General features: G+C 37.2%; 1 long non-coding RNA gene across 1 annotated transcript in view; it reads right to left on the bottom strand.

The window, feature by feature from the left end:
• The window catches only part of LOC150099216 (uncharacterized), a 132,015-nt gene that overhangs the window by 60,539 nt on the left and 58,956 nt on the right, over positions 1 to 12,520 (bottom strand). The gene's annotated exons all lie outside the window — the stretch shown is intronic.

Genomic DNA, 12,520 nt, shown 5'->3' with positions numbered 1-12,520 from the left:
TCACCTTCAGGTGAAAGGCCCTAATAAAGGCTCTTGGCAGCCTTGATAAAAGTAGGATGATGAAGTCCTTGTCACAAGTTTCATTAAATGAGGCATACAATTTTTCTATTCTCAGTTTCTGTAGTTTTGTAGATAGGTTTTGAATGGATGAGCTTTTATACATTCGCACGCAGGTTTTTTGTAATTTTCTATTTTCCACATAAAATGTTTATTAAAGTTTATTTTTCTGGTTTGGAGTTTCAGAGTTGGCAACATGGTTTTTTTGTCAATTTACCAGAAGTTCAATGTCTTTCCATATGTAAATATCTACCGTAAATATCATTCAACCGAATCGACTTCTTTTGAACAATAGCATTTGGGTTGGAATTCACACATTTCACTTAATAAATGGTGGTTAAGTATCATATATATATAAATGAGGGAAGTGAAAGCTTCATTGCTAATATCTCAAATAACACCTATTATGAAATATAATGGAAGAAATCATAAGTTTGCGGATAAGATATTTCAAAACGTACATTTTACCCACTTCTAAATAACGTATTAGGTGCTGACATATAGGGCAGTCAACACTACACAAAACAGTTATTATTATGCACACTCTACTCTTCACTTGAAACAATGAAAAAATCAGACGTCCTTATTCACGAATCTTTTCCTTCCACTTCTACTATTCGAGAAATATTTTCTATAAACTTTCCTATTTCTATTTAGTAAGGCCAGTGTAGCTCAATGGAACTGGCAATTGCATCCTGAGCTAAGCAGATCGAAGATAAACCTATACTTCAAGGTTAGTCGCGACTGGAGGAACTTTTTCTATGACTTTCTTCGACGGGTCCCAGAGTTAGTCGATCTCTGGCGTGGGCAAACGGCTTTTTTCCACAGGAAACTCTGGTTTTTCGTACCGTATATTCAAGAAAATAGACGTAGAACCCACATTATTTCAGACAGTAACATATCCTGTAAGCATTACGTACCAAGAGATGGCAGCACTTGTTTTCCGGTCGCTTCATCCGCGGGCAGCTAAAATTAGAGATAGACATGGGCCAGCTAGATCTGATTGGCTACCTGTGGGGATTGAACTATCCACTCAGTCTCCAATAGCAAGATAAGGTTTAAATACCCCCTATAAGGGAATAAAAGGCGTTACCACATTATTTATTTATTTAGTAAATAACTAACAAGAGTTCAAGTCTCAATTGTCTACCAAACTCTGTACATTACACGCCTTCGTTCTACTCCTGCCCTCGCATCTAATATTTCAAATTGCCCTACTAAAGAATTTGTAATATTGCTTAAAATCAGAATACAGGAAGTGGTGGATGAGAATATGCTGCTCCTTTTGGAGGTGTAAGAGTGTGTGTGTTAGGGGAAAAACATGGTTTTGTTTAAAGTCGGTTTCTAGTTTGTAATTTATTAACTTTTTACTCTGGTATCCAAAACTAGGACGAACCCTGTTTCTGAAGAAACAAGCGCAAATTCAGAGGAATCAGATTGCTGCAATTTGTGTAACTGACGATTTTGGGTAGAAAGCGGGTACACGTTCAAATATTCGAATCACGCTAAAGGAGTCACGTGATGGCATTCAACATGATAAGAGGCAAAAAATTCGGGTAAGTGAATTGTGTATGAAGGAAGTTCTTTTCGTGAAGGAAAAAAGTTCGAGACTTGGATGTGTTGCAGAGTATCAATGATTTAACACAGTCAAGAATTATTGGAAGGGCTCAGAATTACCGATGGTGACTGACAGTTTCGAATCTCACACAGCATTGAATCCATGCTCTAGTCAGCGTTTAAAACCAGTGAAATGTGTTCCAGACAAATGCTAAGAAGTTGCCCTCGGTCAAATACAGAGCATGAAGACAAATGTTTTGTTATAACATCAAAACTTAATCGATGTACCACGGAAGGTCAGCTTGCAAGTCAGCTCCATTCAAGCACCTGGTACGCAGATATCTCAACAAACTCTGGCAAGCAGCAAGAAATAGGACTGTATGCCCGATGGCATGCTGTCTGCGTCACAGAGTCAAGATATTAATCGAATCTGGAGGCTGATAAATTGTAATTTCTATTGTTAAATAGTCAGTTTATCTTATTATATATTAATTTAACTGTTTCTTGAATCTATCCTTTGCTTACTTAAAACCATATACAATCAAAATCCTACCGGCTGCTCTATTGTTATGTCGCTGCTTTCTCTATATTATATCTTGTTCTGCCTCTATAATAACTCTCCTTCTAATCTACTGTCGTGCCCTTAAGATATTAATTCAGATCTATTTCCTCTTCGGATATTGGCAAAATTTATATTTTGCCGCGCCAGCCAATATCTTATAACAGAAGAGACTCTTGTTCAGGGAAATAATTCAAAATTCAAAAGGATACACACAGTATTTTATCTCACGCTAGCACTGTGCAGATTCAGTTAGCAGTCGAAGACCGAATCTCACTTAAGCAATTATATCTAAATTCCTTCCCGCCAAAAGGTTCAATTTCATAAGTGGTGATTTGAATTCGTAATCAGGCATAAACTCAGGTATAAGATAGAAAACACGTTTATTGGTAAACATCAAACATTTACAGTTATGTAAGTTTAAATACTCAATGGATCAAAGTTCACTCTAAGTTAAGGGTAATACTAAAGCACAATGAATCAGAGCAAGTTAAATCCTTGGATTATGAAAGGATAAGATTAGGTTTAAGCATAATACTACTACTATATAATTCCTTTCACAAGTTATTCACAGAATACGCATTGAACACTTTCATTAATACTCTATCAATAACTACCTTAATTCTAAATTTCATTTTAAGCGAGCCTAGCCATTCACAAATTACTGCCTATTAACAACTCTTCTTTGTTCCACAAGGACTTAATTAATTCAGTCAGATTCTCGCTAAACGTTTTCTACTAGTGTCCTTTAGTTACAATACACACAAATTTCTTGTTCTTCTAAACGAATTTTAACATAGAACGAAAACTCTTACACCGGATCTTTTCAGATTTCATGCCGCCATCTCATGTAGGTCTGGATTACTTTACTGCATATTCTTCGGCCGTCTTTGCGCCTTGCGATGTACTACACTTTTTCTTCTAATCGTTTCCGACTGTTGCGTGCTGTCTACCGCTCCGCAGGAAACTTTCTCCAATGGAACATTCTGCTGAGGCTCAATTCCACATAGGCCGTCGTATCGCGATCAGCTCCGCTTGAAAATCTTCAAGCATTCTCAAGAAAAGAACCTGCCGTCCGTCATTACCGTAGTCGGCCCAACGGTCTCTCACGAATTCTCCGACCAACTCCACCTAAAACTCGAATCCAGCCACCAAAGATCAAAGGACACCTAAAACGGCGTGCTTCGTCTTTTATTCGCCCTATTCGGGCGCCCTCTATACGATGTGGTTTTCACCCACGAACCCCATCGTTCATGCCCCTTGGGTGATCCTACACTCTCCCTAACCTGTCAGGGTACATTATTCTAGGTAGCCGCTCTGGCGTCATTTTCCGCGTGGGTATAGCCTTCATCGCTACGCTCGACTCGTACAGATTATACGCAATTATTTCGGATTACTACTTATAATTTTTTTCAGAATTTCGCAAAGTACTAGACAGCTAACTTGGGAATTACAAATTCCTTAACAATTCCCTTACACAATTGTTACTATTTTGACACAAAATTCTCTGCTTCTCATTTCAGTTATGCAGGATTAACTCTCACTATATGGCACACATGGACTATACACTATTACAAAACATAAAACAATACTTCATAATTATCAGCTGATTTGCAGATATCTCCTTAATTAGTAGTAGGTATCATGTTAAATCCCGTATAAAGAATTTACTTGTAAAGTTCTCCAATCAGGATCTAACAAGGCCAAATGGCTGCCCAGATCTCAACCCCACAGAACATATTTGGAAAGCTATAGTTAGATGCATTGAATATTGAGTATTACGGGAGTCACTGTGCAGTGGAGTGGAGCAGTGTATCCTCCGGCAATGAGGCCTTGGAGGTGTCCATTTTTATTATAATATTATCTCCGTGGATTCTTGACAGTCATTGTGGAAATCTCAAACATCTACACAATATCACACCTCTTCTTGACTTTTTTCACAGACGAAACACTCACAAATGTGTCAAGCAACACATTCCATTCATTCACCACTCATGAAGCAAGACATCCTGTCCTCACACACTTGTTAACCAAACTCTTACTTAATTTCCATGGATAACTTCTTGGTCTTCCACCACTAGCCCAGAACTCAAATATTTCCACTGACTCAATTCTATAAAAACCTTTTAGTAACTTAAATATTCATTTATAAACCAACTTCTGTATCCCACAAACTCACGAAGTATTAATGTAAAGAGAATCCTTACTACTCTCACCAATTTGGACGCTACCCTCTGAATCTTTTCTACCACTTTCTCTTCTCCAAATAATCCAGACGACCAGACCTGAGAACATAGTACAGATGGAGACGTATCAATGACTTATAAAAATGAATAATAACTTCTCTATCTCAGATATTTTCCCTGCATCAATCTTAGAGAAACCTTTTAGCAATTTAAATGTGTCTGTCATATCATTTCTTCTTCTTCGCCTATCAACCAACTTCTGTAATACACAAACTCTCGATGTATTAATGTTGGGAGCATCCTTACTCCTCTCACCAATTTGGTCACTCGCCTCTGAATCATTTCTACTACTTCCTCATCACTAATGATTCCAGGCGACCAGACCTGAGCACAATAATAGAGATGTGGACGTATCAACGTCCTATAAAGAGGAATAACAACTTCTTTATCTCTGCGTGTTAGCATGTTCTTCAATAACCAAATAATCCGATGAGCTCTTTAGGATACCTTAGCAATGTATCCATTGACATTTGAACAGCCGAAATAAAGCAAATACCCTCAAGGCCTTGATTGATTTCCAAAGGCCTTTGTGAGATGTCGCGGTATTTTACAGCATAAATTCGCTTTAGCATCTTAATGAATCAAATTCAGATATGCAATTGTAGTTCTGAACCCTGTTGTTCTCGTGTAGCTTGGTACATCTTTTTTTTTATTATTTCATTCCATTATGAAATGTTTCCTCAGAAGAAAACATACAGGCGTACTTTATCAGAAAGAACTCCAGTCTGGAAACTGGAGAACAGTGACCGTAGAACATACACTTTTGAGACAATAATATACAATGTTAAGGGGTGGAAACAATGAGATTGCAGCAGGTGTTTTCCATATAGCTTCTTCCCGGAGTGCGAATTACAATCTATAATAGACTTGTGCCAGGTATTCTGTGATTAATTAAGGATGGAGGTGGCTCAGCATCGGATATATCCATTTCGGACACGGCACCCTTTGTTGGCTTTTCACATCAACGAGTGCTAAAGGTGTATAGAAGAATGGTACAAACCACATGAAGTTACCATCCGCCAACGAAAGTGACAAAGAACACACAGACCCATGAGATAGTCACACCAGACTCTCGTATGCATGAAGTTCCAGAAGGGACGCTTACAAAATATCTTCTTCTGACAAAGGTTTCTGTGGTGATATCTACACGGATGCTGACTAGACAATAAAAGGATGTAAAAAGAGTGAACGTTTTCAACAAGATATGATTACTGGTGCATCACGCAGATGGATGCATATGACACAAATAACCATGATCCAATGAACTCTGAAGAGTGCAGGGAAGTCTCTGTTGATTAGAATTAAGATCTTGTTGAGCTGTCAGTGATGCCTACTATCACCTTATAGAAGCCTAGATGTACTCTGACAAGGTGTCCCTATTTGCAGATTGGGAGACTCTCTTCAGGGACGATAATGCTTCCAGAAATATACCGAGAGAACCATCCATCTTCAATGGTCTGCAAATTTCCTGGATTTAAACTTGATCGAGAGTCGAATGTGACACAAAATGTCTAGAAGCTATCGTGAAAAAGCTTCTATAGTTGCTTTAATTCAACGTAACGTTATTGTGTATTTTTAAATAATATGAAATAAATTAATTTACTAACGTTTTTTTATTCCTGAAAGGAAGGAGTAGGCAAAGCCATTTAGCCGCAACTAACTTTGTGAAGGCCAGTGGGCAGAAGCTTCCACCCTTAGCCAATCATAAAATAGCTGGCCTACGACTATGATATTAACTGGCATCTTGGTAGGAGGACTGCAGACAACCTCCGTCATCTCGTGATAACTAACTGAAACACTATGTCTTATTGTCTGAAATAATGTAGGTCAACTATTGATTATACTGTGGAATGCTGAGCTTTCAGGAGAAAAAAATTGCCAGTCCGTGTCAGAGATCGAGTAACTCGGGAAGCAATCGAAGAAAGGATTAGAAAAAGTTAATCTACTCGGCGATTAGAATCGAACTTAGAAAAGTCTTTCTTTGTATCGCTTAGCGCTATGCAGCAAATGTTATTTCCAGAGGGCTACAAAAGCTGTTGTAGATATTTTAACTGTATTTAAAATTATATTTAATTGCATTTTTCTGACCTATAAAATTGCCAACCTTGGTTGCACATATTGTATTTCTTTACTTGCCATTGTTTTTGCTCTATTCTGCTTTCATGCACTTCCATTTCAATTTTATTTAATTCACTTTAAACGCTCTTATGCTTTCGGTTCTGTACTTTAATAATAACAACAGCATCATCTTCTTGGCTCATTCAATGAGCTGGAAGGATGTGGGCTGAAATCTGTCTAGAACGAAGAACGTTCATAAGGGCTTGTCAAGTGAAGGCTATTTAGCTCCTCTTATCGAACGGCACTGATTTTCAGCTGGTAAACTGACAGTTATCATCCCAAAAGACCCACAAAATGGCCAGAGAATACACGCACTTAATAGCCATAACAGACGATGCACGCGTGGATGAATCGCCCTATTAGAGCATCAGTTAGATCTCCAGAGAAGTTACATGCGTCTAATAGACTGTTGAACCAAACACACTGAGTGAAGATGACATAAGATTGAAACTCTGTTTTAATTTGAGATTAATGTGTCAGTATACTTTGGTTTTAGTTTCCATGATTTTTTTTTTTTTTTTTAATTTCGGAACCAACTTGTGTAATATAAGTGAACAATGAACAAGATTTATTGTTATTGAGTTGCGCATTTATTTGGAATAAAATTAAAAAGGAAACCCGTCACACTTTGAAAATTTCAATTTAACTGACATGAAATTTATTCTTGACTTCTTTTACTATTTTTTTTATATTATATTATTTTTTTAGTTTTTTTTTTTTTTTTTTTTTTTTGTCTTGGACACTGTCATCATGAGACGAAGTGGAACACTTAACATTTCCGGTCCCCTGAGTATGCCCATAGATGGCGCCACATACCACGGTACGTCACACTATTTTCGGCCGTTATTGACTAAGACAAAGTATCGGCCAATAACAACTAAATAAATAGTAAATTATTCTTAAACACGGAGCTCTTCAGTTAGATGAACACGTGATTTGATTTTGTGATTTTAATTGGCTATTTTTAAAGTGGCACTAAACGAATCGTTTTACTTTTGCTTTTACTTTTTGATTGTTTAGAAACCATCGTAAAAGTCTAGAAATCAAACGAACCTTGATCTCTTAAATGTTAGCAGGTGTGAAGTATTATTCTTTCAGTGATCGTTTAAAGTCACATAATGGGAAAGAAACACGGAAGAAGAAGAAGAAGCCGTCCTAGAGTGAATTGACACAGTTCGAAAGTATATTTCGTGTATTTGTCGGCTATGTTTCATAATTCGTCTCAGGCTATATTCTGTAATGGTGTTTAGGCCTAAAATATATGAACCTTACATAATAGAATTAAGACTGTAAGTAAATGTCTTTACGGGAAGTTATAAGATTTTAATGACAAAGAAATACAGGAAGTAACTGTTGAAATATTTACGAATGCATTTTTATTTAAAAAGATAAGTGTTTTATTCACTAAAAATCTAGAATAGAATTATGTGCGGCTGGAAGAGAAAGAATAAATGGTGACCTTGGATAATGGGTATCTGTTAGCAAGGATAGATGTGTGAACCAGTACTTTATTATTATTATTACAGAGAACAGTAAACAAGTGAAACGGAAGAAGCAGAAACTTGATCTAGTTTGCATGAGCTCGCTTTTATCATTACAGTGAAGCTTCGTTGCAAATCGCGAGATCAAAAGCCAAAAATGAAGCAGTTCTGCACCATGGAAAATACAGTTGGTAAGAAAAGGGGTTTAGAGGGGATGAAGATACTTTGGAGAGGGTGCAGAGATGGTTGATAAAAAAGATTCAGGATTGGAGTGATACCTATAAGGATAAACTGAATTCATGTAATCTACAGAGTTTGGCTGATAGAAGGCGGAGGGGTGTGGCTGAGATGTTTAAGCTCTTGAGAGGTATTTACCGGATGGATATGAGTCAACTCCGCAAGGAAGTGATGAATAAGAGGGTGAGAAGTATTTATTTTACGTGGAGGACTTTGCCTGAGTATGTTGGGAATGAATTTAAGTTTCAGTATGATAGATATGTTACAGACAGGAGAAGTTTTATCTAAGTCTGTGGACATTTGTAATGTAATGTATACTTCGAATATAATGTATGTACTTGTTAATGGTATAAACCTCTCCCTCGATGAGTCTTTGACTTCAGGAGAGTTGATGTAATAATAATAGTAATAACTTCGAGCTGATAAAGAAGGATGGCTGAAAAATAACAGTATCGAGAATAAACTGATAAACCCATATAATTTGCCTAACGAAACAATGGCTGAAGTTACAGAAGAGCTAAAGTGAAGAATGTTTGCAACTGCACAGAAAATTAAAAAAGATTAAGCAAGAATCAAACAATGTACAAAATGTGCAATTTCGACTAAGTCAGCGTCAAGTTCTTTCAATCACTATAAAAAAAAATACAAACATTCGTCAGAAAAAAGAAGAAACACTTCAACTTTGGAAGTCATTCCGGGACAAATTATAATCACATGTCTGTTTACCAATGTTTCTACAGATGAGCTACATGCACAGCTGCAAGATAAATTCTCTGAGAAGGTTATGACACTCCTCAAACACTGTATTTCATCTGGATACTTCAAATATGAAAATACAATATACAAACAGAACTCTGGTCTAGCCAAGGACATTCCTCTTTCGCCAGTTTTAGCAAATCTTTATATGGAAGCATTCGAAAAAAAGTCCAAGAAGAATTCCATCATAAACCAGAATTATGGAAAAGGTACGTCGACGATATATGGACGATTTTCAATCGAAGGTGAGTTAGTCGATCTCATACGGAGGTAGCAGGGTTTTTCCCTACCGGAAACTCGAGTTTTTCATCCCGCATACAGAAAAATCGGCCCTTCAGAACACACGAAAAAAATATACTAGCTGTGGTGGTGGTAATGGCCAGTAGATGGCGCTGATGTTGATGATTGGCAGTAGACGTTCGGTGTAGTGGTGGAGACGGAGAGGTGTGCAATAGGTGTCCTGCGATGAGTCTTCGGACTCCTTGGAGCTGTCACGAATAATAATAATAATAATAATAATAATAATAATAATAATAATAATAATAATATTCTTTGTCTGGAACCATGAACTACCTTCATTTCTACTTTTTCATGACTATTCTGAATCGTCAACATCTTAACATAAAATTCACTTGTGAATCAAAATCTAATGGTTCTCTCCCAATTCTGGATCTTTTACAAACTAAGGAATCGCGTAAATTAAAATTCTCTGTACTTCGAAAGCCTACACATACAGACAGGTATCTACATGCTTCTTCCCATCATCATAAACCTCAAAAATTGGATATACGATTTCCACACTAGGAGCAAGAGCTCGTCAACTCATCACCGACAAGGATGACCTCGCCAAAGAATTTCAACATTTACGACACACTTTCCTTCAAAATGGCTATAGTGAGCACACCATCTCCAGACTACTCAACCGACATGAGACCAAAGAAATTTCTAATGAAGAAAAAAACATGATTCATCACGCTTCTACTTCCACACACACACACAAAATAAAAAAATAAAAAAACTAGCAAAAATACTTCAGGAATATAAAATCAAACTGCAAGATGAGATCACTACTCCGATCCACAAAACCACGACATAGCCCACTTCAATATTCGGATGTTTTTCGGCTATGGTGCGATTGTGATGGTCATCTTACTATGGACACACCGAAAAATCAATTGAAGAACGTTCGAGATTTTGAATACAAGTGAAGTCTCAGCTTTGTCATCACACGTGCTCTCTTCAGCTGACTCCTACATTACTTCGACCTTGGATCTCTCCCGGGTCTGGCTACCACTGATGAGATCTCAATAAATTTCGAAACAGATCTAGGCAGTGATCTCTTTCCATTATGCATTGCATTATATACAGGTCTGAAAAAGGGGTGTTTTTTCCCTTTTACCTATTTCCCAAGTAAGTCAAGTTTGCGCCTGCGCGTAGTGCAAGTCTGAGGCAACTCATTGTAGTGCTACTCTAGGCAACTCGTGGTAAAGGTGGATTAAGCTCTGATCACTTTCCTTAGGATTTTTCCCTTAATGTAAAGCACATCCCTTTGCGGAGATGTATAATGCTATGCATTAAAGGCAATAGTCGATACCCATACCGGTTTCGAACATTTGTATAGGTGAAGCTGACTCTAAAAATAAGACGATCCCGAAAGATCGCCCAACTCAGCGTTGTTCCACTCAGTGACGGGCTCACCCCATCAGAGAGAAGAACTTCTCAGCATTTGCTCTGCTCAGTGGCAGGCTCACCCCAAAGCAGAGCCATAATCTCAGCGGTGGTCCTATTGAGAGACAGGCAACAACCTACCCCTAAGCAGAGCCTCTAAAATCAGAGCCAGAGCAGCACCGGTTTCGACCTATGTATAGTTGAAGTGGGCTCTAAGAATAAGACGATCCCAAAAGATCGCCCAACTCAGCGTTGTTTCACTCAGTGACAGGCTCACCTCATCATCGAGAAGAACTTCTCAACATTGACTCTCCCAGTGGCAGGCTAACCCCCAAGCAGAGCCATAATCTCAGAGATAGGCAAAACCTATCCCCAAGCAGGGCCTCTCAAAGCCTAACCTGCACTGGTTTCAGCCCTATTTGGGTTCTCATTAGTGGGAGCTACTCTTGACAATGCTAAGGTTGAAGTAATGAAGAACTTATCAGTTTTACCTAAACAAGTTGCCACAAGGTGCTTTGACCTTGATAAATAAATTCTCAGGATGAGAGATAGATGTAGAAAGTTTTTTTAACTTGGGTATATTGTGTATTGAAGATACCAAGTAATTTTATATAAACTTGGTTTTTAATCCTATTTCCCAAGTAAGTCAAGTTTGCGCCTGCACGTAGTGCAAGTCTGAGGCAACTCGTGGTAAAGGTGGATTAAGATCTGATCACTTTCCTTAGTTGCCTTTACCATAAGTTGCCTAGAGTGGCACTACCATGAGTTGTCTCAGACTTGCACTACGTGCAGGTGCAAACTTGACTTACTTGGGAAATGGATTAAAACCAAGTTTTATTTAAATTTGCTTGGTATCTTTAATATATAACATACCCAAGGTAAAAAACTTTCTATATATATATATATATATATATGTGTGTAGAAAGTATTTTACCTTGGGTATAATAAATGTTAAAAATACCAGGTTAAAATACCTTATGGTAACTTGTTCTGGAAAAATACTTATAAAAATACTGTATTACTAAAATATTGGTATTTCTAGCCTAGCTCCCACTGATGAGACCTCAATAAAGGTCGAAACCGTTCTGGGTAGTGGCCCCCTTGCCTTTAATACAAAACATCATACATCCCCTTCTTGGAGATGTGTTTTGGCATTAAGTATAAATATTAAGATTAGTGATCAGAGCTTATTCCACCTTTACCACGAGTTGCCTTGGTCTTGTACTACCTGTAGGATCAACTTGACTTGCATCACTTGCAGGCGCAAACTTGACTTGTTTGTCTGTTTGCTTACTTGGGAAATGGAGTAAAACCAGGTTTAAAATTGCTTGGTATTTTTAACATATATATATATATATAGAAAGTTAGGTAAAATTCATATATATATATATTAAGATATCAAACAATTTTATAAACTTGGTTTTAATCCTTTTTCCCAAGTAAGCAAACAAGCAGGTAAGTTAATGCCGCGCCTGAAGTATTTTCAGGTCTGAAGCAACTCGTGATAAAGGTGGAGTAAGTTGCTTTTCCGCCATTTTGAATTCACGAGCAAACCTCGTTAATTTAATAATAAATAGATAGAATCATTATTATTGTTATTAAAACTGGTTTTATTCATTTTCTAGAGTATTTATAGACGCACATTAAAACATAGCATAGTCGTAACGGCCTTGAATTTCAAGAAAACATTACATGTGCAGTGAGTGATATTTGCACTGCTAACTATACGTAATTTTACAGTAAAGCTCATTAAGATTAATTATTATCTAAAAAGTACTGCTTAATAACAGAATAATACTGTTTCCAATAATAATGATTTGATATTATTTTACTATTTATTT

This window comes from Typopeltis vanoorti, chromosome 14 (genome assembly GCF_054136105.1).
Source record: "Typopeltis vanoorti isolate ZY-2024b chromosome 14, IOZ_Tvanoo_1.0, whole genome shotgun sequence".
Classification (NCBI taxonomy): Eukaryota; Metazoa; Arthropoda; class Arachnida; order Uropygi; family Thelyphonidae; genus Typopeltis; species Typopeltis vanoorti.
Note: the sequence above shows the minus strand (reverse complement) of the source record. Positions and strands in the feature narration are given on the sequence as shown.